General features: G+C 47.0%; 1 protein-coding gene across 6 annotated transcripts in view; it reads right to left on the bottom strand.

The window, feature by feature from the left end:
- Window positions 1–27,763, bottom strand: part of LOC137368887 (FYN-binding protein 1) — a 309,548-nt gene that overhangs the window by 228,721 nt on the left and 53,064 nt on the right. The window contains exon 1 of one of the 6 annotated variants that reach the window (XM_068029128.1): window positions 14,957–15,143. The exons of 4 other annotated variants lie outside the window; for them this stretch is intronic. The gene's annotated coding sequence lies outside the window, so the exon portion shown is untranslated. Of the gene's footprint in view, window positions 1–14,956; window positions 15,144–27,763 lie in introns of those variants that run through there. One more of the 6 variants, XM_068029129.1, reaches the window with a different exon arrangement.

The following is a 27,763-nucleotide window of genomic DNA, read 5'->3' as shown; positions in this document are numbered from 1 at the left end:
CTCAGGATTAAATTCCATTTGCCAATGCTCTGCCCATCTTACCAGCCCATCTATATCATCCTGTAATCCAAGGCTTTCCTCCTCACTATTTACGACACCACCAATTTTCATGTCATCTGCGAACTTACTGATCATACCTCCTATATTCACGTCTAAATCATTAATGTACACCACAAACAGCAAGGGTCCCTGCACCGATCCCTGTGGTACACCACTGGTCACAGACTTCCAATTGCAAAAGCAACCCTTGACCATCACCCTCTGCCTCCTGCCACTAAGCCAATTTTGGATCCAATTTGCCAAATTGCCCTGGATTCCATGGGCTCTTACCTTCTTAATCAATTTCCCATGCGGGACCTTATCAAAAGCCTTACTGAAGTCCATGTAGACTACATCAACTGTTTTACCCTCATCTACACATCTAGTCACCGCCTCGAAAAATTCAATCAAATTTGTTAGACATGATCTCCCACTGACAAAGCCATGCTGACTATTCCTGATTAATCCCTGCCTCTCCAAGTGGAGATTAATCCTGTGCCTCATAACTTTTTCCAATAGTTTCCCTACCACTGATGTTAGACTGACTGGCTTATAAACCTGGTTTATCCCTACTACCCTTCTTGAATAATGGTACCACACTCGCTCTCCTCCAGTCCCCTGGCACCTCTCCTGTGGCCAGAGAGGATTTGAAAATTTGTGTCAGAGCCCCTGCTATCTCCTCCCTTGCCTCACATAGCAGCCTGGGATACATCTCATCTGGGCCTGGGGATTTATCCACTTTTAAGCCTGCTAAAACTGCTAATATCACCTCCCTTTCAATGCTAATTTGTTCAAGTATATCACAATCCCCCTCCCTGATCTCTACACCTACATTGCCCTTCTCCATAGTGAACACAGATGAAAAGTAATCATTTAAAACCTCACCTACGTCCTCCGGCTCTACACATGGATTACCATTTTGGTCCCTAATGGGCCCTACTCTTTTCCCTCGTTATCCTCTTGCCCTTAATATACTTAGAAAATGCTTTGGGATTTTCCTTTATCTTGCCCGCCAGTGCTTTTTCATCCCCCTCTTCGCTCTCCTAATTACTTTTTTAGTACCCCCTACACTTTCGAGACTCCTCTAGTGCCTCCGCTGTTTTCAGTGCACTGAATCTGCCATAAGACTCCTTTTTTTTCCTGATCCAATACTCTATATCCCTTGACATCCAGAATTCCCTGGACTTATTGGTCCTACCTTTCAACTTTACAGGAACAGGTTGGCCCTGAACTCTATTTTCTTTTTAAATGACTCCCACTGGTCTGATGTTGACTTTCCTACAAGTAGCTGCTCCCAGTCCACTTTGGCCAGAACCTGTTTTATCATATTGAAATCAGCCTTCCCCCAATTCAGTACCTTTATTTCTGGTCCATCTTTGTCCTTTTCCATAACTACCTTAAATCTTACAGAGGTATGGTCACTATCCCGAAATGCTCCCTCACTGACACTTCTACCACTTTTCTGGCTTCATTCCCAAGGATTAGGTCCAGTACTTAGATTAGATTCGATTCGAGATACAGCACTGAAACAGGCCCTTCGGCCCACCGAGTCTGTGCCGAACATCAACCACCCATTTATACTAATCCCACACTAATCCCATATTCCTACCAAACTTCCCCACCTGTCCCTATATTTCCCTACCACCTACCTATACTAGTGACAATTTATAATGGCCAATTTACCTATCAACCTGCAAGTCTTTTGGCTTGTGGGAGGAAACCGGAGCACCCGGAGAAAACCCACGCAGACACAGGGAGAACTTGCAAGTCTCTTGTGGGACTTTCTACATGCTGCCTCAAAAAGCTCTCCTGGATGCACTTAAAGAATTCTGCCCCTTTTAAGCCTTTTGCACTAAGACTATCCCAGTTAATATTGGGGAAGTTGAAGTTCCCTACTAGTATTACCCTATTATTTTATATCTCTCTGAGATTTGTCTACCTAGCTGCTCCTCTATCTCTCCCTGACTCTTCGGAGGCCTGTTGATGCTCACATCCCATCAGCCTGAGCTGGAATCTAATCCAGATTCCAGATGTGCATTATCGCAGTGGACCATTGGTCCCCAGAACCCCTGGTTACAGATGTGGAGTCATAGAGTCATTTACCGCACAGAAGGAGGCCATTCAGCCCATTGCGTCCTTGCTGGCTTGTTGGCAGCAAGTTCCAGGTCATTATCACGCAGTGCGCAAAAAGGTTCTTCCTCATATTCCCCCGACATCTCTCGCCCAAAACTTTCAATCCGTGTCCCCAGTCTTAGTACTATTTGTTAATGGGAACAATTTTCCCTTGTCTAAGTTATCTAAGCCTGTCATAATCTTGCACTCTTCTATTAAATCTCCCCCCAATCTCCTTTCTTCTAAGGAAAACAAACCCAGCTTTTCCAACCTAACCTTGTAATTAAAATCCTCCATACCGGGAACAATTCTGGTAAATCTCCTCTGCATCCCCTCAAGGACCTGCACATCCTTCCTGAAATGTGGTGACCAGAATTGGGTGCAATACTCCAGTTGGGGGTCGAACCAGAGCTTTATAAAGGTTCAGAATAACTTCCCTGCTTTTGTACTGAGTGCCTCCATTTATGAAGCCCAAGATCCCATATGCTTTACTAACCACTCCTTTAATTTTTTTAAATTCATTCATGGGATGTGGGCGTCACTGGCTATGCCAGCATTTATTGCCCATCACGAATTGCCCTTGAGAAGGTGGTGGTGAGCTGCCTTCTTGAACCGCTGCAGTCCACCCACAGTGCTGTTAGGAAGGGAGTTCCAGGATTTTGACCCAGCGACAGTGAAGGAACGGCGATATAGTTCCAAGTCAGGATGGTGCGTGACTTGGACGGGAACTTGCAGGTGGTGACGTTCCCATGCATCTGCTGCTCTTGTCCTTCGAGGTGGTAGAGGTCGCGAGTTTGGAAGGAGCTGTCCAAGGAGCCTTGGTGCATTGCTGCAGTGCATCTTGTAGATGGTACACACTGCTGCCACAGTGCGTCAGTGGTGGAGGGAATGAATGTTTGTGCATGGGGTGCCAATCAAGTGTGCTGCTTTGTTCTGGATGGTGTCGAGCTTCTTGAGTGTTGTTTGAGCTGCTCCCATCCAGGCAAGTGGAGAGTATTCCATCACACTCCTGACTTGTGCCTTGTAGATGGTGGACAGGTCCTGGGGAGTCAGGAGGTAAGTTACTCAAAGAACAACAAAGAACAAAGAACAGTACAGGAACAGGCCATTCAGCCCTCCAAGCCTGCGCCAATCTTGATGCCTGCCTAAACTAAAACCTTCTGCACTTCCGGGGACCGTATCCCTCTATTCCCATTCTATTCATGTATTTGTCAAGATGCCTCTTAAACGTCGCTATTGTACCTGCTTCCAACACCTCCCCCGGCAGTGAGTTCCAGGCACTCACCACCCTCTGTGTAAAGAACTCGCCTTGCACATCCCCTCTAAACTTTGCCCCTCTCACCTTAAACCTATGTCCCCTAGTAACTGACTCTTCTACCCTGGGAAAAAGCTTCTGAATATCCACTCTGTCCATGCCGCTCATAACTTTGTAAACCTCTATCATGTCGCCCCTCCACCTCCGTCGTTCCAGTGAAAACAATCCGAGTTTATCCAACCTCTCCTCATAGCTAATGCCCTCCAGACCAGGCAACATCCTGGTAAACCTCTTCTGTACCCTCTCCAAAGCCTCCACGTCCTTCTGGTAGTGTGGCGACCAGAATTGCACGCAATATTCTAAGTGTGGCCTAACTAAAGTTCTGTACAGCTGCAGCATGACTTGCCAATTTTTATACTCTATGCCCTGACCGATGAAGGCAAGCATGCCGTATGCCTTCTTGACTACCTTATCCACCTGTGTTGCCACTTTCAGTGACCTGTGGAACTGTACGCCCAGATCTCTCTGCCTGTCAATACTCCTAAGGGTTCTGCCATTTACTGTATACTTCCCACTTGCATTAGACCTTCCAAAATGCATTACCTCACATTTGTCCGGATTAAACTCCATCTGCCATTTCTCTGCTCAAGTCTCCAACCGATCTATATCTGCTGTATCCTTTGACAATCCTCAACACTATCCGCAACTCCACCAACCTTTGTGTCGTCCGCAAACTTACTTATCAGACCAGCTACATTTTCCTCCAAATCATTTATATATATTACAAACAGCAAAGATCCCAGCACTGATCCCTGCGGAACACCACTAGTCACATCCCTCCATTCAGAAAAGCACCCTTCCACTGCTACTCTCTGTCTTCTATGACTGAGCCAGTTCTGTATCCATCTTGCCAGCTCACTTCTGATCCCGCGTGACTTCACCTTTTGTACCAGTCTGCCATGAGGGACCTTGTCAAAGGCTTTACTGAAGTCCATATAGATAACATCCACTGCCCTTCCTTCATGTTTGTCACGTCCCCAAAAAACTCAATCAAATTAGTGAGACTTGACCTCCCCTTCACAAAACCATGCTGCCTCTCGCTAATAAGTTTGTTTGTTTCCAAATGGGAGTAAATCCTGTCCCGAAGAATCCTCTCTCATAATTTCCCTACCACTGACGTAAGGCTCACCGGCCTATAATTTCCTGGATTATCCTTGCTACCCTTCTTAAACAAAGGAACAACATTGGCTATTCTCCAGTCCTCTGGGACATCACCTGTAGCCAATGAGGATGCAAAGATTTCTGTCAAGGCCCCAGCAATTTCTTCCCTTGCCTCCCTCAGTATTCTGGGGTAGATCCCATCAGGACCTGGGGACTTATCTACCTTAATGCTTTGCAAGACACCCAACACCTCCTCCTTTTTGATAATGAGATGACTGAGACTATCTACTCTCCCTTCCCTCGGCTCATCATCCACCAAGTCCTTCGCTTTGGTAAATACTGATGCAAAGTACTCATTTGGCACCTCGCCCATTTCCTCTGGCTCCACACGTAGATTCCCTTCTGTGTCCTTGAGTGGGCCAACCCTTTCCCTAGTTACCCTCTTGCTCTTTATATACGTATAAAAAGCCTTGGGATTTTCCTTAATCCTGTTTGCCAATGACTTTGGATGACCCCTTTTAGCCCTCCTGACACCTTGCTTAAGCTCCTTCCTGCTGTCTTTATATTCCTCAAGGCATTTGTCTGTTCCTAGCCTTCCAGCCCTTACGAATGCTTCCTTTTTCTTTTTGACCACTCGTCGCAGGATTCCTCACCTCTGATCTGCTCTTGTAGCCACAGTATGTATATGGCTTCTCCAGTTCAGTTTCTGGTCAATGGTAGCCCCGAGGATGTTGATAGTGAGGGATTCAGCGATGGCATTGAATGTCAAGGGGAGATGGTTAGATTCTCTCTTGTTGGAGATGGTCATTGCCTGCACTTGTGTGGCACAAATGATTCTTGCCACTTATCAGCCCAAGCCTGGATATTGTCCAGGTCTTGCTGCAATTCTACACGGACTGCTTCAGTATTTGAAGAGTCGCGAATGGTGCTGAACATTGTACAATCATCAGTGAACATCCCCACTTCTGACCTAATGATTGAAGGAAGGTCATTGATGAAGCAGCTGAAGATGGTTGGGCCTAGGACACTACCCTGAGGAACTCCTGCAGTGATGTCCTGGAGCTCAGATGATTGACCTCCAACAACCACAGCCATCTTCCTTTGCGCTACGTATGACTCCAACCAGCAGAGAGTTTTCCCCCTGATTCCCATTGACGCCAGTTTTGCTTGTGCCATACTCGGTCAAATGCTGCCTTGATGTCAAGGGCAGTCACTCTCTCCTCACCTCTTGAATTCAGCTCTTTTGTGCATGTTTGAACCAAGGCTGTAATGAGGTCAGGAGCTGAGTGGCCCTGGCGGAACCCAAACTGAGCATCCGTGAGCAGGTTATTGCTAAGAAAGTGCATCTTGATGGCACTGTTGATGACAGCTTCCATCACTTTACTGATGATTGAGAGTAGACTGATAGGGCGGTAATTGGCCGGGTTGGACTTGTCCTACTTTTTGTCCACAGGACATACCTGGGCAATTTTCCAAATTGCCGGGTAGATGCCAGTGTTATGGCAATCCTGGAACAGTTTGGCTAGTGTGCGGCAAGTTCTGGAGGACAGGTCTTCAGTACTATTGCCGGAATATTGTCAGGACCCATAGCCTTTGCAGTATCCAGTGCCTTCTGTCGTTTCTTGATATCACGTGGAGTGAATCGAATTGGCTGAAGTCAGGCATCTGTGATGCTGGGGACTTCAGGAGGAGGCCGGGATGGATCATCAACTCAGCACGTTTGGCTGAAGATTGTTGCAAATGCATCTGCCTTATCTTTCGCACTGATGTGCTGGGCTCCCCCATCGTTGAGGATGGGGATATTTGTGGAGCCACCTCCTCCAATTAGTTGTTTAATTGTCCACCACCATTCACGGTTGGATGTGGCAGGACTGCAGTGCTTAGATCGGATCCGTTGGGTATGGGATCGCTTAGCTCTGTCCATTGCATGCTGCTTATGCAGTTTGGCATGCAAGTAGTCCTGGGTTGTTGCTTCACCAGGTTGACACCTCATTTTGAGGTATGCCTGGTGCTGCTCCTGGCATGCCCTCTTGCACTCTTCATTGACCCAGGGTTGGTCTCCTGGCTTGATGGTAATGGTTGAGTGGGGGATATGCTGAGCCGTGAGGTTACAGATTGTAGTTGAGTACAATTCTGCTGCTGCTGATGGCTCACAGCGCCTCATGGATGCCCAGTTTTGCATTGCGAGATCTGTTCGAAATCTATCCCATTTAGCACGGTGATAGTGCCACACAACACAGTGGACGGTATCCTCAATGTGAAGGCGGGACTTCGTCTCCACAAGGACTGTGCAGTGGTCACTCCTACCAATACAGTCATGGACAGAAGCATCTGCGGCAGACAGATTGGTGAGGACAAGGTTTTTCCCTTGCGTTGGTTCCCCCACCACCTGCCACAGACCTAGTCGAGCAGCTATGTCTTTTACGACACGGCCAGCTCGGTCAGTAGTGGGCTACTGAGCCACTCTTGGTGATGGACATTGAAGTCCCCCACCCAGAGTACTTTCTGTGCCCTTGCTACCCTTAGTGCTTCCTCCAAGTGGTGTTCAACATGGAGGAGTACTGACTCATCAGCTGAGCGAGGGCAGTAGGTGGTAATCAGTAGGAGGTTACCTTGCCCATGTTTGACCTGATGCCATGAGACTTCATGGGGTCCAGAGTCGATGTTGAGGACTCCCAGGGCAACTCCCTCCCTACTGTAGACCACTGTGCCGCCACCTCTGCTGGGTCTGTCCTGCCGGTGGGACAGGACATACCCAAGAATGGCGATGGCAGTGTCTGGGACATTGTCTGTCCGGTTTGATTCTGTGAGTATGATGATGGTAGGCTGTTGCTTGACTAGTCTGTGGGACAGCTCTCCCAACTTTGGCACAAGCCCCCAGATGTTAGTAAGGAGGACTTTGCAGGGTCAACAGGGCTGGGTTTGCCGTTGTCATTTCCGGTGCCTAGGTCGATGCTGGGTGGTCCGTCCGTTTCATTCCTTTTTATTGGCTTTGTAGCAGTTAGGTACAACTGAGTGGCTTGCTAGGCCATTTCAGGGGGCATGTAAGAGTTAACCACATTGCTGTGGGTCTGGAGTCACATTTAGGCCAGACCAGGTAAGGACAGCAGATTTCCTTCCCTAAAGGACATTAGTGAACCAGATGGGTTCATATGTCCTGCCAAGTTTAAAGATCGATGCACATGCACCCCCAGGTCCTTCTGTTCCTGCACACTCTTTGGAACTGCACCATTAAGTATATATTGCTTCTCCCTGTTCCTTCTGCCATGTATCATCTCACACTTGTCAGTATTAAATTCCATCTTCCACCTCTCTGCCCTTTCAGCTCGCCTATCTAGGTCCTCCTGCATTGACATGTGTATGTTCTGTCATGTATTATATTTGTGTGCCATTGGTCCCCAGAAGCATATGTGAGAGAAGGGACTAAAAGGTTGTGAAGATAGATTTAGGTAAGGAAAGATGAGAAGAGGCTCGAGTGGATCATAAGCACTGGCATGGACTGGTTGGGCTGAATGGCCTGTTTCTGTGCCGTATATTTTACGTATGTAATCCTCTATATGTAAACCCATGGTTCAAGATATGTCCCAATTGACTTGCCTCTGAGTCAGAAGATTGTGGGACCAAGTCCCACTCCAGGGGCTTGAGCACAAAATGTAGGCTGACACACCAGTGCAGTACTGAAGGAGCACCGCACTGTTGGAGGTGTTGTCCTTTGGATGAGGTGAGGCCTGATCCCATTGCACTATTTCAATGACAACCAGGGGAGTTCTCCCTGGCATCTCAACCAACATCACTAAAACAGATTATCTGGTCAGTATTACGCGGCTGTTTGTGGGAGTTTGCTGTGTGCAAATTGGCTGCTGTGTTTCCTGCGACATTTCAGGAAGTACTTCATTGGCTGTAAAACACTTTGGGACATTTTGAGGTGTGATATAAATGTAAATCTTTCTTTTTTCTTTTATGTGGGTTATCTCAGTACACTTACAGTCCCCAGACATGAACGGAGTGTCTCAATTCAATTCAATTTCAGTTTATTGTCCGTACAGAAATTCATTTCGGGTACAATTGCTCATTTATTAAAATTACATATGAATAATAAAAAGAAAAAGAAAGAAAATCACTCTCAAAAAGTCTAACTTGATTAAAATATATGTATATAAATACAGATAAGGATGGCAGCAGTTCAAGACAGTAACTCACCACCACCTTCTCAAGGGCAATTAGGGATGGGCAATAAATGCTGGCCTGGCCAGTGACACCCACATCCCACAAACGAATATTAAAAACAAATTTCAGTACATTAAAATAATCAATCAATGAGTTCCATAATGAGTCTGTATCTCATCCATTCATCAGGCTCCTGTTAAAAGTTCTTATGGAGAAAGGCACAATTGAGTTCAAAAACCAATTTGTCCTGCATCTAAGAGATTCTCTGAATGCATCCTACAGTAGTACTGAGACAAGGGATTTTTTATTTTATTTAGAGATACAGCACTGAAACAGGCCCTTTCGGCCCAGCACAAACAACCACCCATATATACTAACCCTACAGCAATGCCATATTCCCTACCACCTACCTACACTAGGAGCAATTTACAACAGCCAATTTACCTATCACCTGCAAGTCTTTGGCGGTGGGAGGAAACCAGAGCACCTGGCGAAAATTCACGCGGTCACAGGGAGAACTTGCAAACTCCGCACAGGCAGTACCCAGAATCGAACCCAGGTCCCTGGAGCTGTGAGGCTGCAGTGCTAACCACTGCGCCACTGTGCCACCCTTGATGATTTCAGCTCACTTTTGCTGCTTATGCCAGTCACTAAAGGCAATTTGAAACTATCAGATACTGAATAAGACCGCATACAGCAAGACCTGGTCAACATTCAGGTGGCAAGTAACATTCGTACCACACAGTGCCAGGCAATGACAGTCTCCAACAAGAGAGAATCTAATCATCTCCGCTTGACTTTCAACAGCATTACCATTGCTGAATTCCCTCAACATCAACATCCTGGGAGTTCTCATTGACCAGAAACTTAACTGGACCAGCCATATAAATACTGTGGCTTCCTGTCCCACCAGCAGTACAGACCCATCAAAGGTGGTGGCAAAATGGTATATAGTTGGGAGGGAGTTGCCTTGGAAGTCCTCAACATCGACTCTGGACCCCATGAAGTCTCATGGCATCAGGCCAAACATGGGCAAGGAAACCTCCTGCTGATTACCACCCACTGCCCTCCCTCAGCTGATGAATCAGTACTCCTCCATGTTGAACACCACTTGGAGGAAGCACTAAGGGTAGCAAGGGCACAGAATGTACTCTGGGTGGGGGACTTCAATGTCCATCACCAAGAGTGACTTGGTAGCACCACTACTGACCGAGCTGGCCGAGTCATAAAAGACATAGCTGCTAGACTGGGTCTGCCGCAGGTGGTGAGGGAACCAACAAGAGGAAAAACATACTTGACCTTGTCCTCAACAATCTACCTGCTGCAGATCCATCTGTCAATGACAGTATTGGTAGGAATGACCACCGCACAGTTCTTGTAGAGACAATACTAGTTGCAATTATACTGCCCATTTATTTCCAATACCAAATGCTTAACCTTCGTTCCCTCTTTATTCCCTTCTGCAGTTGTAGAATTCCATACAGAAGGGCTTTGGCTGTGGGTGGGCAGCCTGGGACATAAATATCTACTGGCACGATTCTGTCACAGCCCCTCACCATGGAATAGGAGTAATGGAAATAACCACCACCATTTGCACAGCTTCACATTGAGGATACCGTCCATCGTGTTGTGTGGCACTACCACTGTGCTAAATGGGATAGATTTCGAACAGATCTAGCAATGCAAAACTAGGCATCCATGAGGCGCTGTGGGCCATCAGCAGCAATAGAATTGTACTCAACCACAATCTATAACCTCATGGCCCGGCATATCCCCCACTCTACCATTACCATCAAGCCAGGGGATCAACCCTGTTTCAATGAAGAGTGCAGGAGTGCATGCCAGGAGCAGCACCAGGCATACCTCAAAATGTGGTGTCAATATGGTGAAGCTACAATCCAGGACTACTTGCGTGCCAAACAGCATAAGCAGCATGCAATGGACAGAGCGAAGCAACAGATCAGATCTAAGCTCTGCAGTCCTGCCACATCCAGTCATGAATGGTGGTGGACAATTAAACAACTAACTGGAGGAGGTGGCTCCACAAATATCCCCATCCTCAATGATGGGGGAGCCCAGCACATCAGTGCAGAAGATAAGGCTAAATAATTTGCAACAATCTTAAGCCACAAGTGCCGAGTTGGTGATCCATTTCAGCCTCCTCCTGAGGTCCCCAGCATCACATATGCCAGCCAAGTTGATTCACTCCAAGTGATATCAAGAAACGACTGAAGGCATTGGATACTGGAAAGGCTATGGACCCTGACAACATTCCGGCAATAGTACTGAAGACCTGTGCTCCAGAACTTGCTGTGCCCCTAGCCAAGCTGTTCCAGTACAGCTACAAGTCTGGCATCTGTCTGGCAATGCGGAAACTTACCCAGGTATGTCCTGTACACAAAAAGCAAGACAAATTCAACCCGGCCAATTACCGCCCCATCAGTCTACTCTCGATCGTCAGTAAAGTGACGGAAGGTGTTATTGATAGTGCTATCAAGTGGCGCTTGCTTAACAATAACCTGCTCAGCGTCACTCAGTTTGGGTTCCACAAGGGCCACTCAGCTCCTGACCTCATTACAGCCTTGGTTCAAACATGGACAAAAGAGCTGAATTCAAGAGGTGAGGTGAGAGCCACTCTAGGTGATCGACATTGAAGTCCCCCACCCAGAGTACATTCTGTGACCTTGCTACCCTTAGTGCGTCCTCTAAGTGGTGTTCAACATGCCCTTGACATCAAGGCAGCATTTGACCGAGTCTGGCATCAAGGAGCCCTAGCAAATCTGGAGTCAATGGGAATCAGGAAGAAAACTCTCCGCTGGTTGGAGTCATACCTAGCGCAAAGGAAGATGGCTGTGGTTGTTGTAGGTCAATCATCTGAACTCCAGGACATGATTGCAAGAGTTCCTCACAGTAGTGACCTAGCCCCAACCATCTTCATCTGCTTCATTATTGATCCTCCCTCAATCATAAGAGCAGAAGTGGGGATGTTCACTAATGATTGCACAATGTTCGTGACTCCTCAGGTACTGAAGCAGTCCATGTAGAAATGCAGCACGACCTGGACAACATCCAGGCTTGAGCTGATAAGTGGCAAGTAACATTCATGCCACCCAAGTGACAGGCAATGACTATCTCCAACAAGAGAGAATCTAACCATCTCCCCTTGACATTCAATGGCATTACAATCATTGAATCTCCCACTATCAACATCCTGGGGGTTACCATTGACCAGAAACTGAACTGGAGTAGCCATATAAATACAGTGGCTATAAGAGCAGGTCAGAGGCTAGGAATCCTGTGGCGAGTAACTCACCTCCTGACTCCCCAAAACCTGTCCACCATCCATAAGGCATAAGTCAGGAGTGTGATGGAATACTCTCCACTTGCAAGTTCCCCTCCAAGCCACACACCATCCTGACTTGGAACTATATCGCCGTTCCTTCACTGTCGCTGGGTCAAAATCCTAGAACTCCCTTCCTAACAGCATTGTGGGTGTACCTACCCCACATGGACTGCAGCGGTTCAAGAAGGCGGCTCACCACCAACCTCTCAAGGGCAATTAGTGATGGGCAATAAATGCTGGCCTAGCCAGCGATGCCCATATCCCATGAATAAATAAAAGAAATGAGCAGTTCAGAGGTTGTGAATTCTACGGCGATTAACTCACTTCCTGACTCCCCAAAGCCTGTCCACCATCGACAAGGCACAAGTCAGGAGTGTGATGGAATGGTCTCCACTTGCCTGGATGGGTGCAGCTCCAACAACACTCAAGAAGCTTGACACCATCCAGGATAAAGCAGCCCACTTGATTGGCACCCCTTAAACATTCACTCCCTCCTCTACCGACACACAGTATGTATCATCTACTAGATGCACTGCAGCAATTCATTCACAAGAATGGTTCCATGGATGAGGAACTTCAGCTACGAGGATAGATAGCAGAAGTTGGCACCATTTTTCTTGGAGAAGGTTGAGAGGAGATTTGATAGAGGTATTCAAAATCATGAAGGGTCTGGGCAAGGTAGATAGGGAAAAACTAGTCACATTGGTGTAAAGATCAAGAACAAGAGAGAACAGATTTAAGATAATTAGCAAAAGAAACAATGGCGACACGAAGAAAAACTCTTTCACACAACGAGTGGTTAGCATCTGGAATGCACTGCCTGAGAGTGTGGTGGAGGCAGCTTCAATCAAGGCTTTCAAAAGGGAATTGGATTGTTATCTGAAAAGGAAGAATGTGCAGGGGTACAGGAGGAAAGCAGAAAAGTGGCACTAGGTAAGTTACACATTCGGACAGCTGGTGCAGACATGATGGGCCGAATGGCCTCCTTCTGTGCTGTAACGATTCTGTGATTCTGTGAATTTACCAAGGCTCCTTGGACAGCACCTTCCAAACCCGCAACTAGAAGGAAAAGAGCAGCAGGTGCATGGGAACACCATCACCGGCCAACCTGAAAATGATCTGTTTGTTCCAACCCTCTGTTTTCTGTCCTGTAACCAATGCTCTATCCATGCTAATTATTACCACCAATCCCAATAGCCCTGATATCACCACCATCTGCCCCACCCCGATTGCCAGGGAAATATGGAACTAATTACCCCCCCACCCCGAGTACCAGGAAGATATGGAAATATTCTGCCCCTCTGAGTATCAGGGAAATATGGAAATACCCCCACCCAGCCATCCCATGCCCAAGTATCAGGAAAATATCCTCCTCTCCCAAGTGTCAGGGAACTCCCTCCCTCCCCCCAATATCAGGGAAATATTACCCAATCTGCCCCGAGTATCAGGGAAATATTACCCTCCCCACTTGCCGCGAGCATGGAAAAGTATCCTCCCACATGCCCCGAGTATCAGGGAAATCCCTCCCTATCAGCACTGTGGGAGCACCTACAACACAACTGCAGTGGGTCAAGAAGGCGTCTCACTGCCACCTTCTCAAAGGCAATAAATGCTAGCCTTGCCAGTGATGCCCACGTCCTGAGAATGAATATGAAATTAAAAACTCCAGTGGAAAGGGGGCAAACGGAGAAGTGATGCAAATATGGGGCATGCAGTGAGACCTATGGCCATTTCAATCTTACCAGTGGAGCCCTGATCCAAAATGACATGTGATCAGATTAGTTAATCCCTGCTGTTTCACCATCCTAAGATTGCAAAAGCACTGGAAACTCTTTGTAAGTGCTTATTATGCAGCCATTAGATGATGAACGGCCACATCCGTTAGCAGCAGAACAGGAAGTCAGCTGAATAAATCTTCCACAATGGGGAAAGATTCTGTGGTTCCTGAGCCTGGGCTCAGCCTGTTGTCGGAGGTATTTCACCCCCTGTGAAGGGCTTTTCCACCCAGTGGATGGGAAAGGGGCAGGCTGTGACAGAGAGTCACACTGCCCGATGGTCCTCTCAGCCCCTAGCTCACCCCATTCAACGTGCCCACGCATAGCAATAGGACACTTTCCCCGGGGTAGAGAGAGGGGTTGTAGGGCTGGAGAATGATTGGGCATCTATGTGGCGCAGCAAGGACAGCGCTGATGCGAGGGTGCCCGATAGGCCTGGGGCTGATCCCACCCAGGGCTGTGGAGAGGAACTATATTTGGCCTCCGGTGGGAGAGGGAGAATCAGCCAGGATTGCGAGCAAGATATCACCTTGGTGTGTGTGTGTGTGTGTGTGAGTATGTGTGTGTGTGTGTGTGTGTGTGTGAGTATGTGTGTGTGGGTGTGTGTGTGTGAGTATGTGTGTGTGGGTGTGTGTGTGAGAGACCCATGCATGTAGAATGGCCAATTGGACATAGGCCCTGAGTGCTGCTGATATCTCTGGGGCTGCACCCTAACACTGATCCTGGGAGAAGAGGGAAATACTATACCCCAACACAGAGCAGGGATCTGGGAGAGGAGGGGAGTCCTGTACTCCAGAGCAGGAATCTGGGGTCAGGAGGAGAGAAAGAGAGAATTCTGTGCTCAAAGGCATATCAACAATCTGGATGAGGAGGGGATCAAAAGAGGTGAGAATTAAAAAATATCATCCCTTCCTGAGCGTGTTAAACTGTAAGCTAAGACCGGTTCTATTGCAACATCCCGTGGCGAGCATGGTTCAGAGGGTGAGCAATTCCCCCCAACCCAACCGTTAGGACACGATCTCTGACCTGCACTAAACTGAAGGTCCCTGTTTGGTGTGGCCCTTTCAGATACACAGGCACTTTGAGAGAACAGAGAAGATTTACCTCAACAAAAAGATTGCAGAGATGTTCAGCCACTGACCAGGTTGGGGCGTCAATAAAGGATGCTTGTGAAACCTGCCATTCGGAGGCTGTTATCTTCCCGAACACTCACAGCCTGAAACCTGCTCAGCACGGCCACCGAGTCAGTGAAAGAGACTGAGACTTTCAGCCCAGCCCAGCCCAGCCCAGCCGAGGAAGCAGTTAAGAGGAACAGATACAGGGGAAGACTGGTTACCGAGTTGAAAAAAAACTCGCCACAACTTTACTTAAATGGGGAAGAGGGGTCGGTGGCAACTGAGGAAGGAACGTTAAGCAAACAAATAGATTTAAAATTAGCCTTCGCTATATACAACTCCAGATCGAGCTGATCAGGTTTATTATTGGAATCACTGAAAAGTTAATAATGAACTAAAGACATTAAGTCTGTTAAACACAGAACCACATCAATGCTCTGTTTAAACGGAAGTGCCTAGTTAACTAGTTGAGTAGCTTGCAACGAGAAATATTTTGGAATAAAAAAGAAAGACTTTCATTTCTGAAGCACCTTTCAACACCAGGCATAGCTAAAAACTGCAGTGCTAACCTAGTGAAACCATAGCCAGGATTTTATGCTCTCCCGAGCGGGCTGGAGGCAGTGGGGGTGGGGTGGGGGGGTGCGGCGTTGGTGAGGAGTGTAATATTGAGTGGGAGGTGGTGGGTGCCCTTCCCTTCATCTTCCCGCCCCCACTGCAATTTTACAAGCAGCGGGGGAGGTGACAAACGGCCCGCTTGCCCCAGCCCAATTAAATAGCCAATTAATTGCCACTTAAGGGCCTCCTCCCACCAGTGGTAATGTCCCAGCAGTAGATGGCGACTTCTCCAGCTGAGAAGGCCGCCCAGTTAAACCTGGCAGCCTTTTTGTAGGCTGGGGAGCGGCGCCTTCCTTATTGGGCTCCCTGTGCCCCACGGAAGGCCCTCTCCCGCCTCAACTGACACATCCTGGCCTTGCCGGGGCCCAACCGATTGTCCCCAATGAGGCCCCACACACGAACCTTAATTGTGGGGCTTCCTCCATTGCTGCTAGGACTGAAGAGCTGCTGGCCCGCTGATTGGCTGGCAGCACTTGGAGGTGGGACTTCCTGCCTCAGAGGGTTAGAAGTCACACCTGAGGCCAATTAAAGGCCTGGGCCACGTAAAATTACAGCGTGGCTTTCAAGCCCTGTGGAGGTAGGCTCGCCCCCGACTTTTTGGCTGGCGGGTAGGGCCTCTGCCCTAACATAAAATTCCGGCCTACAACACAGGAATCCATGCATGCGTAACAGTCAAAGCACACTATTGATAGAGCAAAGCAATCCCAATAATCAAAGATCTGCACTCCTGCCATATCCAGTCGGAAATGGTGATGGACAATTAAATAGCTAATGGGAGGAGGAGGTTCCCCCTGCCCAATGATGGGGGAATCCAGCACATGAGTGCAAAAGACAAGACTGAAATGTTTGCAACAATCTTCAGCCAGTAGTACTGAGTGGATGATCCACCTCGGCCTCCTCCTGAGATCCCCACCATCATAAAGGCCAAGTCTTCTCCAATTCAATTCACTCCACATGATATCAAGAAATTGCAGAGTGCACTGGATACAGCAAACGCTAGGAACCTAACAACATTCCACCTGCAGTGCTGATAACTCCAGAACTAGCCACGCGTCAAGCCAAGCTGTTCCAGTACAGCTACGACACTGGCATTTACCCAACAACTGCCCAGGTATGCCCTGTCCTCAAAAAGCAGGACAAATGTAATTCAGATAATTAATGTCCCAACAGTCTACCCTCAATCATCAGCAAAGTGTTGGAGGTTGTCTTAGACTGTACCACCAAGCAGCACTTACCTGGCAATAACCTGCTCCCCGATGCTCAGTTCGGGTTCCACCAGGACCACACAGCGCCATATTTCATTACAGCCATGGTCAAAACTTGAATCAAAGAGCTGAACTCCAGAGCTGAGGTGAGAGTGACTTCCCTTGACATCAAGGTTTTATTTGACAGAGTATGGTATCAAGGAGCCCTAGAAAAACTGAAATCAATGAGAATCAGGGGGAAAACACTTCACCCACTGGAGTACCACCTAACACAAATGAAGATGGTTGTGGTTGTTGGAGGTCAATCATCTTAGTCCCAGGATATCACTGCAGGAATTCCTCAGGGCAATGTCCTAGTAACCATCTACAGCTGCTTCATCAATGACCTTCCTTCCATCATAAGGTCAGAAGTAGAGATGTTCGCTGATGATTACACAGTATCCAGTAGGGTGTAGACAGGAAAGGAGAGTTGAAGCCGCAATCAGATCAGCCATGATCTTATCAAATGGTGAAGCAGGCTCGAAGGGCCGAATGGCCTACTCCTGTTCCTAATTCGTTCGATTGCATGCATGTTCATTCACAACCCCTCAGACACTGAAACAGTCTGTACCTGCATGTAGCAAGATCTGGAACAGCAACATTCACGTCACACAAATGCCAGACAATGATCATCTCCTACAAGAGAGATTCTAACCATCTCCCCTTGACATTCAATGGCATTACTGTCGCTGAATCCCCCACTATCAACTCCCTGGGGATTACCATTGACCAGAACCTTAACAGTGGCAGCAGTGTGTAACATCTACAAGATGCAAAGCAGAAATTCACCAAGGCTTCTTCGACTGCACCTCCCAAACCCACAACCTCTATCAACTAAAAGTAAAGAGCAACAGGTGCATGGGAATACCATCACCTACAAGTTCCTCTCCAAGTCACTCCAGTCAGTGAGAGTTTTCACCTGATTCCATTGACTTCAATTTTGCTAGGGATCCTCGATGCCACACTCAGTCAAATGCTGCCTTGATGTCAAGGGCAGTCACTCTCATCTCACCTCTGGAATTCAGCTCTGTTGTTCCCGTTTGGACCAAGGTTTTAATGAGATCAGGAGCTGAGTGGTCCTGGCTCAACCCAAACTGAGCATCACTCAGCAGGTTATTGCTAAGCAAGTGCCGCTTAATAGCACTGTTGATGATACCTTCCATTACTTTGATAATGATCAAGAGTAGACTGATGGAGCAGTAATTGGCCAGGTTGGGTTTGTCCTGCTTTTTGTGGACAGGGCATACCTGTGCAATTTTCCACACTATCGAGTAGATACCAGTGTTGTAGCTGTACTGGAACATCTTGGCTAGGGGTGCGGCTAGTTCTGGAGCACAAGTCTTGAGCACTACAGATGGGATGTTGTCAGGGCCAATAGTATTTGCTGTGTTCAGCCAATGGTTCAGCCATTTATTGATATTACATGGAGTAAATCGGATTGGCTGAAGACTGGCTTCTGTGATGGTGGGGACTTCAGGAGGAGGCCGAGATGGATCATCCACTCTGCATTTCTGGCTGAAGATGGTTGCAAATGCTTCAGCCTTGGCTCTTGCACTCACATGCTGGGAGAATGGGAATGTTCATGGAGCCTCCTCTTCCTGTTAGTTGTTTAAGTGTTCACCACAATTCATGACTGGATGTGGCAGGACTGCAGAGTTTTGGTTTAATTTGTTGGTTATTGGATCACTTACCTCTGTCTATAGCATGTTGCTTTCACTGTTTAGCATTCATATTGCCCTGTGTTGTAGCTTCACCAGACTGACACCTCATTTTTAAATGTGCCTGGTGCTGCTCCTGGCATGCTCTCCTGCACCCTTCATTGAACCAGGGTTGATTCCTTGCCTTGATGGTAATGGTAATGGTAAAGTGAGCCAGGCTTTGAGGTTACAAATGGTAGCTGAATACAATTCTGCTCCTGCTGATGGCCCACAGTTCATCATGGATACACAGTTTTGAGTTGTTAGATCTGTTCTGAGTCCCATTTGGCACAGTGGTAATGCCACACACACTGGAGGATGCCCTCACTCTAGAGATGGAACTCAGTCTCCACAAGGACTGTGTAGTTATTTCTCCTACCTATACTGTCATGGGCAAATGCATTTGCAACAGCTGGATTGGTCACTATAAGGTCAAGTAAGTTTTTCCCTTGGTTCTCTTAGCACCTGCTGCAGGCCCAGTCTGACAGATATGCCTTTCAATGCTCGGCCAGCTCGGTCAGTCGTGGTGCTACCGAGCCACTCTTGGTGATGGACATTTAAGTTCCCCACCCAGAGTACATTCTGTGCCCTTGCCACCCTCATTGCTTCCTCCAAGTGCTGTTCAACATGGAGGAGTACTGACTCATCAGCTGAGGGTGAGGGAGGTAGGTAATAATCAGCAGGAGGTTTCCTTGCCCATGTTTGATCTGATGCCATGTAATGGAGTAAGTCGCGCACTCTAATGAGGGACTGTACCACTGGCTTCTCTGCTTGCTGCCCCACCCGTGCAGAACCCACCATTTTCCTCACACCCCGCACCCCCAGCCCCACACCACCACTTCCTGGATTTCCATCTTGAAGTGACGGAGGAACATCATCCGATGTATTTTCTGTTGTTCACACTTTAGCAACACTGGGGGCATAGGATTCTTGTCCAAGGATGCCAATGCTATAGTATTGTTCTTCTTCACAGGACCTTTACAGCAATAATGTGGTTGAGGAGGGCAGGCATGCGATGCATTGACATATCAAATACCGTACAGACTCTCGAGGCTCCAGAATGTACAAAGCAGATAACAGCAGAAATCTGATTGACCGCTCAATATTTTAGAGATACAGCACTGAAACAGCCCTTCGGCCCACCGAGTCTGTGCCGACCATTAACCACCCATTTATTCTAATCCTACACTAATCCCATATTCCTACCACATCCTCACCTGTCCCTATATTCCCCTACCACCTACCTATACCAGGGGCAATTTATAATGGCCAATTTACCTATCAACCTGCAAGTGGGCTGTGGGAGGAAACCGGAGCACCCGGAGAAAACCCACACAGACACAGGGAGAACTTGCAAACTCCACACAGGCAGTACCCAGAATTGAACCCAGGTCGCTGGAGCTGTTAGACTGCGGTGCTAACCACTGCACCACCCATATTCACCTTGATTTTTCTCCCAGTTTAAATACAAAATGTTAAACACAGAATGAACAACTGGTCCATCCATCCTGTCACATGAGGTTATGATCCCTACATGGCAATAACTTATACACTACTTTTATAGCAGTAAAACAACCCAAGGCACTTCACAGGAGCTAAATTGACCCTGAGCCACAAAAGGAGGTATTAGGACCAAAGAGATTGGTTTTAATTTTTTTTTAATTCTTTCATAGGATGTGGGCATCGCTGGCAAGTCCAACATTTGTTGCCCATCCCTAATTGCCCTTGAACTGAGCAGCTTGTTAGGCCATGTCAGAGGGCAGTTAAGAGTCAACCACATTGCTGTGGGTCTGCAGTCACATGTTGGTCAGACCAGGTAAGGACGGCAGATTTCCTTCCCTAAAGGACATCAGCGAACCAGATGGGTTTTTACGACAATCGATAATAGTTTTACGGCACCATTACTAAGATCTGGTTAGGCCCTATCTGGAGTATTGTGTCCAGTTCTGGTCACTGCAGTTTAGGAAGGATATGATGGTCCTAGAGAAGGTGTAGAGGAGGATTTACCAGAATGGTTCCAAGGATCGAGAATTTTAGTTACAAAGTTAGGTTGGAAAAGCTGGGTTTGTTCTCCTTAGAACAAAGGCAATTGAGGGGAGATTTAATAGAGGTGTACAAGATTATGACAGGCTTAGATAAGTTAGACAAGGAAAAACTGTTCCCATGTCCCCAGGTCATTAGCCTGGGCCTCTGAATTACTAGTCCAGTGACAACACCACTATGCCACCATCTCCCCCTAAATGGACATCTTAAAGGAGGAGAGAGAGGTAGCAGGTGGAGAGGTTACTACTCTCTACTCTCTCACTTGAGGGTGTTCTACAGATTGAGCACTGGCCTGATAGACATTTGAACAACACAGAATAATTCTGGGAACTAAAAGCTGACTGGAATTTACAAAGAAAACACAGTAGAAGCAGTGAAACTTCTGGTGAGCAGGTTTGAGGTGACCATGAAAAGTTCCCCAAAGAGCAGCAATTCACTTCCCGTGAGATCATATATTACCAAAGAAACTGAGGTTACAACAGTCAGTGAAAAAATGCACCATGTGTGGGACAGGAACATACTACACTGGGATGTCACTAAGCGACAGATATGGTAAGTAATTATCGTACAACTGTAATAACTCAGATTTCAGATTATGTACTGGGGATAATGCACTCCATGATACATAGAGGGCCAGCTATTCTCCATTATAGACAGAAGAGCTGCTATTCTGCTCAGATACTGAAGCAGTCCGTGCCCAACATGCAGCAAGACCTGGACAACATTCAGTCTGGAGCTGACAGGTGGCAAATATTCGCGCCACACAGCCTCCAGGCAATGACTAACTCCAACAGGGGAGAATATAAGCATCTCCCCTTGACATTCTATGGCATTACCATCACTGAATCCCCCACCATCAACATCCTGGAGGTTACCATTGACCAGAAGCTGAACTGGAGTAGTCATATACTGTGGCTACAGAAGCAGGCCAGAGGCTGGGAATTCTGCAGGGAGTAACTCACCTCCCGACTCCCCAAAGCCGGTCCACCATCTAAAAGGCACAAGTCAGAATACTCTCCACTTGCCTGGATGAGTGTAGCTCCAACAAGACTCAAGAAGCTCGACACCATCCAGGACAAAGCAGCTGGTTTGATCAGCACCCCATCCACCACCTTAAACATTCTCTCCCTCCACCATCAGTGCACAATGACAATAGTGTATGCCATCTACAAGATGCAATGCAACAACTCACCAAGCCTCCTGCGACAGCACCTTCCAAACCCATGACCTCTACCACCTGGAGCAAGGGAGCAAGACACATTTGGGAACACCTGAAAGTTCCCCTCACACGCCATCCTGACTTGGAACTATATCACCGTTCCTTCTCTGCCACTGGGTCGACAATTTGGAACTCCCTTCCTAACAGCACTGTGGGTGTACCCGCACCAGATTGATCATAGATCATAAGAACTAGGAGCAGGAGTAGGCCGTCCAGCCCCTCGAGCCTGCTCCGCCATTCAATAAGATCATGGCTGATCTTTTCGTGGACTCAGATCCACTTACCCGCGCTCCCACCGTATCCCTTAATTCCTTTATTGTTCAAAAAGATATCTACCTTAGCTTTAAAGACGTTTACTGAAGAAGCATCAACTACTTCACTGGGCAAGGAATTCCATAGATTAACAACCCTCTGGGTGAAGAAGTTCCTTCTTAATTCAGTCCTAAATCTGCTCCCTCTAATCTTGAGGCTATGCCCTCTTGTTCTAGCTTCACCTGCCAGTGGAAACATCCTCTCTACTTGTATCTTATCTATTCCCTTAATGATTTTATATGTTTCTATAAGATCCCCCCTCATTCTTCTGAACTCCAATGAATATAATCCCAATCTACTCAGTCTCTCCTCATAAGCCAACCCCCTCAACTCCGGAATCAACCTAGTGAACCTCCTCTGCACCCTCTCCAGTGCCAGTATATCCTTTCTCAAGTAAGGAGTCCAAAACTGCACACAGTACTCCAGGTGCGGCCTCACCAGTACCTTATACAGCTGCAACATAACCTCTCTGCTTTTAAACTCAATCCCTTTAGCAATGAAGGACAAAATTCCATTTGCCTTCCTAATTACTTGCTGTACCTGCAGACCAACCTTCTGCGATTCATGCACAAGGACACCTAGGTCCCTCTGCATAACAGCATGCTGCAACTTTTTACCATTCAGGTAATAATCCTTTTTCCTGTTACTCCTACCGAAATGAATGACTTCACATTTATTAACATTGTATTCCATCTGCCAGACCTTTGCCCACTCACTCAATGTATCTATGTTCCTCTGCAAAGTTTCACAGTCATCTGCACACTTTGCTCTGCCACTCATCTGTGTCATCTGCAAACTTTGACACCCTACACGTGGTCCCCAACTCCAAATCATCTATATAAATTGTAAATAATTGCGGTCCCAACACCGACTCCTGAGGCACACCACTAGTGACTGATTGCCACCCAGAATAGCACTCATTTATCCCCACTCTCTGCTTCCTGTTAGTCAACCAATCCTCTATCCATGCTAATACTTTACCCCTGACGCTATGCATCCTTATCTTATGCAGCAGCCTCTTGTGTGGCACCTTGACGAAGGCCTTTTGGAAATCTAGGTACACCACATCCACTGGGTCCCCATTGTCCACCTTGCTCGTAATGTCATCATAGAATTCCAAAAGATTTGTCAAGCATGACCTGCCCTTCATGAACCCATGCTGTGTCTGCCCAACAGGACAATTTCTATCGAGATGCCCTGCTATTTCTTCCTTGATAATAGACTCAAGCATCTTCCCCACTACAGAGGTTAAGCTAATCGGTCTATAATTCCCCATCTTTTGTCTACCTCCCTTTTTAAACAGTGGCGTCACATCTGCTGTTTTCCAATCAACTGGGACTACCCCAGAGTCCAGCGAATTTTGGAAAATTACCGTCAGTGCACCTGCCATTTCTCCCACCATCTTTTTTAGTACCCTGGGATGCATTCCATCAGGGCCAGGAGACTTATCAATCCTTAGCTCCATTAGCTTGCCCAACACTCCCTCCTCCGTAATAATGATTGTTCCCAGGTCCTCACCTGCGTTCTTCTCTTTGTCAATTACTGGCATGTTATTAATGTCCTCCACTGAGAAGACCGATACAAAATACCTGTTCAATGCCTCGGCCATTTCATCATATCCCATAACTAAATTCCCCTTCTCATCCTCTAAAGGACCAACGTTTACTTGGGCCACTCTTTTTCGTTTTATATATTTAAAGAAACTTTTGCTATCTGTCTTTATATTCTGTGCTAGTTTTTTCTCATGTTCCATCTTACTATTCTTTATAGCTCTTTTTGTAGCTTTCTGTTGACCTTTAAAGTTTTCCCAATCTTCCAGTTTCATGCTGCTTTTGGCCACTTTGTATGCCTTCTTTTTCAATTTGATAGCCTCCCTTATTTCCTTAGACACCCATGGCAGATTACCCCTTTTCTTCCAGTCCTTCCTTTTCACTGGAATATACTTTTGCTGAGCACTTTGAAAAATTGCTTTGAAAGTCCTCCACTGCTCTCCAACTGTCCCACCGTAAAATCTTTGTTTCCAGTTCACTTTAGCCAAGTCCTCCCTCATTCTATTGTAGTCCCCCTTGTTCAAGCACAGGACCCTGGTATTGGATTTTATCTTCACACTCTCCATCTGTATTCTAAATTCAACCATACTGTGATCACTCCTTCCAAGAGAATCCCTAACCATGAGGTCATTAATTATTCCTATCTCATTACACAGTACTAGATCTAGGATAGCTTGCTCCCTCGTCGGTTCCATTACATACTGTTCAAGAAAACTATCACAGATACACTCAACGAATTCTTCCTCAAGGCTACCCTGACTGAGCTGGTTCGACCAATCTACATGTAGATTAAAATCCCCCATGATAATTGTTTATTGCCCGCCCCAATGTGATGTTATTATTTGGTGGCCTATAGACTACGCCTATCAATGACTTTTTCTTCTTAGAGTTTCTAATTTCCACCCAAATGGATTCAACCTCATTCTCCATAGAACCTATATCATCTCTCAGCACCGCCCTGATGTCGTCCTTGAGTATCAGAGCTACACCACGTCCCTTACCTTCCTGTCTGTCCTTCCGAATAATCTGGTACCCCTGGATATTTAACTCCCAGTCGTGACCAACCTGCAACCATGTCTCCGTAATGGCTACCAAATCATATTTATTCACGATGATTTGTGCCATTAACTCATCAACCTTGTTACGAATGCTATGAGCATTCAGGTAAAGTGCCTTTATGCTAGCTTTCTTACCCTCATGATTCCCAACATCTCTAATAATAACTCTTGAGTTATCCTTCCTTTCTGCTTCTTTCATCGTCTGCCTTGAACCTAAACCCTCCTGCACACATGTTAGCCTGCTGCTTACCTTTTTATTTATCATACTCCCTGTCGTTTTCCCTTTCCCTTCTACCCCCCCCCCCACCGAGTCACTAGTTTAAAGTCCTAGAGACCACCCTATTTATCCGTTTCGCTAGAACACTGGTTCTAGATCGGTTCAGGTGGAGACCGTCCCATCGGTACAGATCCCCCCCGGTTCCAAAACTGATGCCAATGCCCCATGAAATGGAACCCCTCTTTCCCACACCACTCCCTTAGCCACATGTTTACTTCCCTAATATTCTTATCCTGATGCCAATTTGCACGTGGCTCGGGCAGTAATACGGAGATTATGACCCTCGAGGACCTGTTCCTTAATTTCGTTCCTAGTGCTTTATAATCCCCAAACAGGTCCTCCATCCTAGCCTTGCCTATGTTGTTAGTCCCAACGTGGACCACAACAACTGGATCCTCCCCCTCCCGCTCCAATATTCTTTCAAGCCGGTCAGAGATGTCCTGCACCCTGGCACAGGGCAGGCAACACACCATGCGGGACTCCCGATCCGGCTTGCAAAGGATACTATCTATCCCCCTAATTATAGAATCTCCAAAAACTACCACTTGTCTTTTTGCTCCCCCCTCTTGAATGGCCTTCTGCACCATGGTGCCATGGTCAGTTGGCTCATCCTCCCCGCAGCCCTTTTCCTCATCCACACAGGGAGCAAGTATCTCGTACCTGTTGGATAAGGTCAAAGGCTGAGGCTCCTCCACTCCTGAACTCAGGATCCCCCTACCTGCCTCACTTGCAATCACACCCTGTTGTCCCTGATCACTAACTGAATTTGAATTACTTAATCTACCAGGTGTGACTGCCTCCTGAAACAAAACGTCCTGGTAACTCTCCCCCTCCCGGATGTGCCGCAGTGTTTGAAACTCAGATTCCAGATCATCAACTCTGAGCCGGAGTTCTTCCAGCAACCAACACTTGCTGCAGATGTGGTCCCTGCCGTTCACAATGGGGACAGCCAGCTCCCACATCATACAGCTACAGCACATCACCTGCCCAGCCATCTCTACTTAGTTAATTACTTTATTACTTTATATAAATTTATGAGTTAAATACTTTGATACTTCTCTGCTATGGTCTTTTTCAAATAACCAATAGATAAATCAAAAAAAAGTAAAAAAAGAAAGTAAATTTTTAACCAATCACAGGACACAGAAGAAATAAAAAAGCTTACCTTATCAACACACCAGAATCCTTTTTTTTGGTTGGAGGAGGAGGGCGGGTGGGAGACACTACATGTGTAGTATCTCAGGTTCAGCCACTGCCCAAATATATAAGTTTTTACTTACCCAGCAGCGGTAATTGATTGTAGCAGTTCAAGAAGGAGGCTCACCACCACCTTCTCAGGGCAATTAGGGATGGGCAACAAATGCTGGCCTTGCTAGCGACGCCCACATCCCATGAAAGGATAAAAATATATACACAGGGGCTGCTATACTTTATAGTACACATAGGGGCTGCTATTTTCCATCCTATACAGAAGGGCTGTTATTCTCTATAGTATACATAGGCCTGATATTCTCCATAATATACACAGGGGCTACTCTTTATATAATATACACAGGGGTTGCTACTATTTTTTTTATTTGTTCATGGGATGTGGGTGTTGCTGGCTAGGCCAGCATTTATTGCCCATCCTTAATTAACCTTGAGAAGGTGGTGGTGAGCTGCCTGCTTGAACTGCTGCAGTCCATGTGAGGTAGGTACACCCACAGTGCTGTTATGAAGGGAGTTCCAGGATTTTGATCCAGTGACAGTGAAGGAACGGCGATATAGTTCCAAGTCAGGATGGTGTGTGGCTCAGAGGGGAACTTGCAGGTGGTGGTGTTCCCATGCATCTGCTGCCCTTATCCTTCTAGGTGGCAGAGGTCGCGGATTTGGAAGATGCTGCCTAAGGAGCCTTGGTGCGTTGCTGCAATGCATCTTGTAGATGGTACACACTGCTGCCACTGTGCGTCGGTGGTGGAGGGAGTGAATGTTTGTGGATGGGGTGACAATCAAGTGGGCTGCTTTGTCTGGATGTTGTCGAGCTTCTTGAGTTTTGTTGGAGCTGCACCCATCCAGGCAAGTGGAGAGTATTCCATCACACTCCTGACTTGTGCCTTGTAGATGGTGGACAAGCTTTGGGGTGTCAGGAGGTGAGTTACTCACCTCAGGATTCCTAGCCTCTGACCTGCTCTTGTTGCCACGGTATTTATATGGCTACTCCAGTTCAGTTTCTGGTCAATGGTAACCCCAGGATGTTGATAGTGGGGGATTCAGCGATGGTAATGCCATTGAATGTTAAGGGGAGATGGTTAGATTCTCTCTTGTTGGAAATGGTCATTGCCTGGCACTTTTGTGGCACGAATATTACTTACCACTTATCAGCCCAAACCTGGATATTGTCCAGGTCTTGCTGCATTCCTACATGGATTGTTTCAGTATCTGAGGAGTCGCGAATTGTGCCGAACATTGTACAATCATCAGCGAACATCCCCATTTCTGACCTTATGATTAAAGGAAAGTCATTGATGAAGCAGCTGAAGATGGTTGGGCCTAGGACACTACCCTGAGGAACTCCTGCAGTGATGTCCTGCAGCTGAAATAATTGACCTCCAACAACCACAACCATCTTCCTTTGCGCTAGGTATGACTCCAACCAGCAAAGAGGTTTCCCCTGATTACCACTGACTCCAGGTTTGCTAGGGCTCCTTGATGCCATACTCGGTCAAATGCTGCCTTAATGTCAAGAGCAGTCACTCTTACCTCACCTCTTGAGTTGAGCTCTTTTGTCCATGTTTGAACCAA

Source organism: Heterodontus francisci, chromosome 4, assembly GCF_036365525.1.
Source record: "Heterodontus francisci isolate sHetFra1 chromosome 4, sHetFra1.hap1, whole genome shotgun sequence".
Classification (NCBI taxonomy): domain Eukaryota; kingdom Metazoa; phylum Chordata; class Chondrichthyes; order Heterodontiformes; family Heterodontidae; genus Heterodontus; species Heterodontus francisci.
Note: the sequence above shows the minus strand (reverse complement) of the source record. Positions and strands in the feature narration are given on the sequence as shown.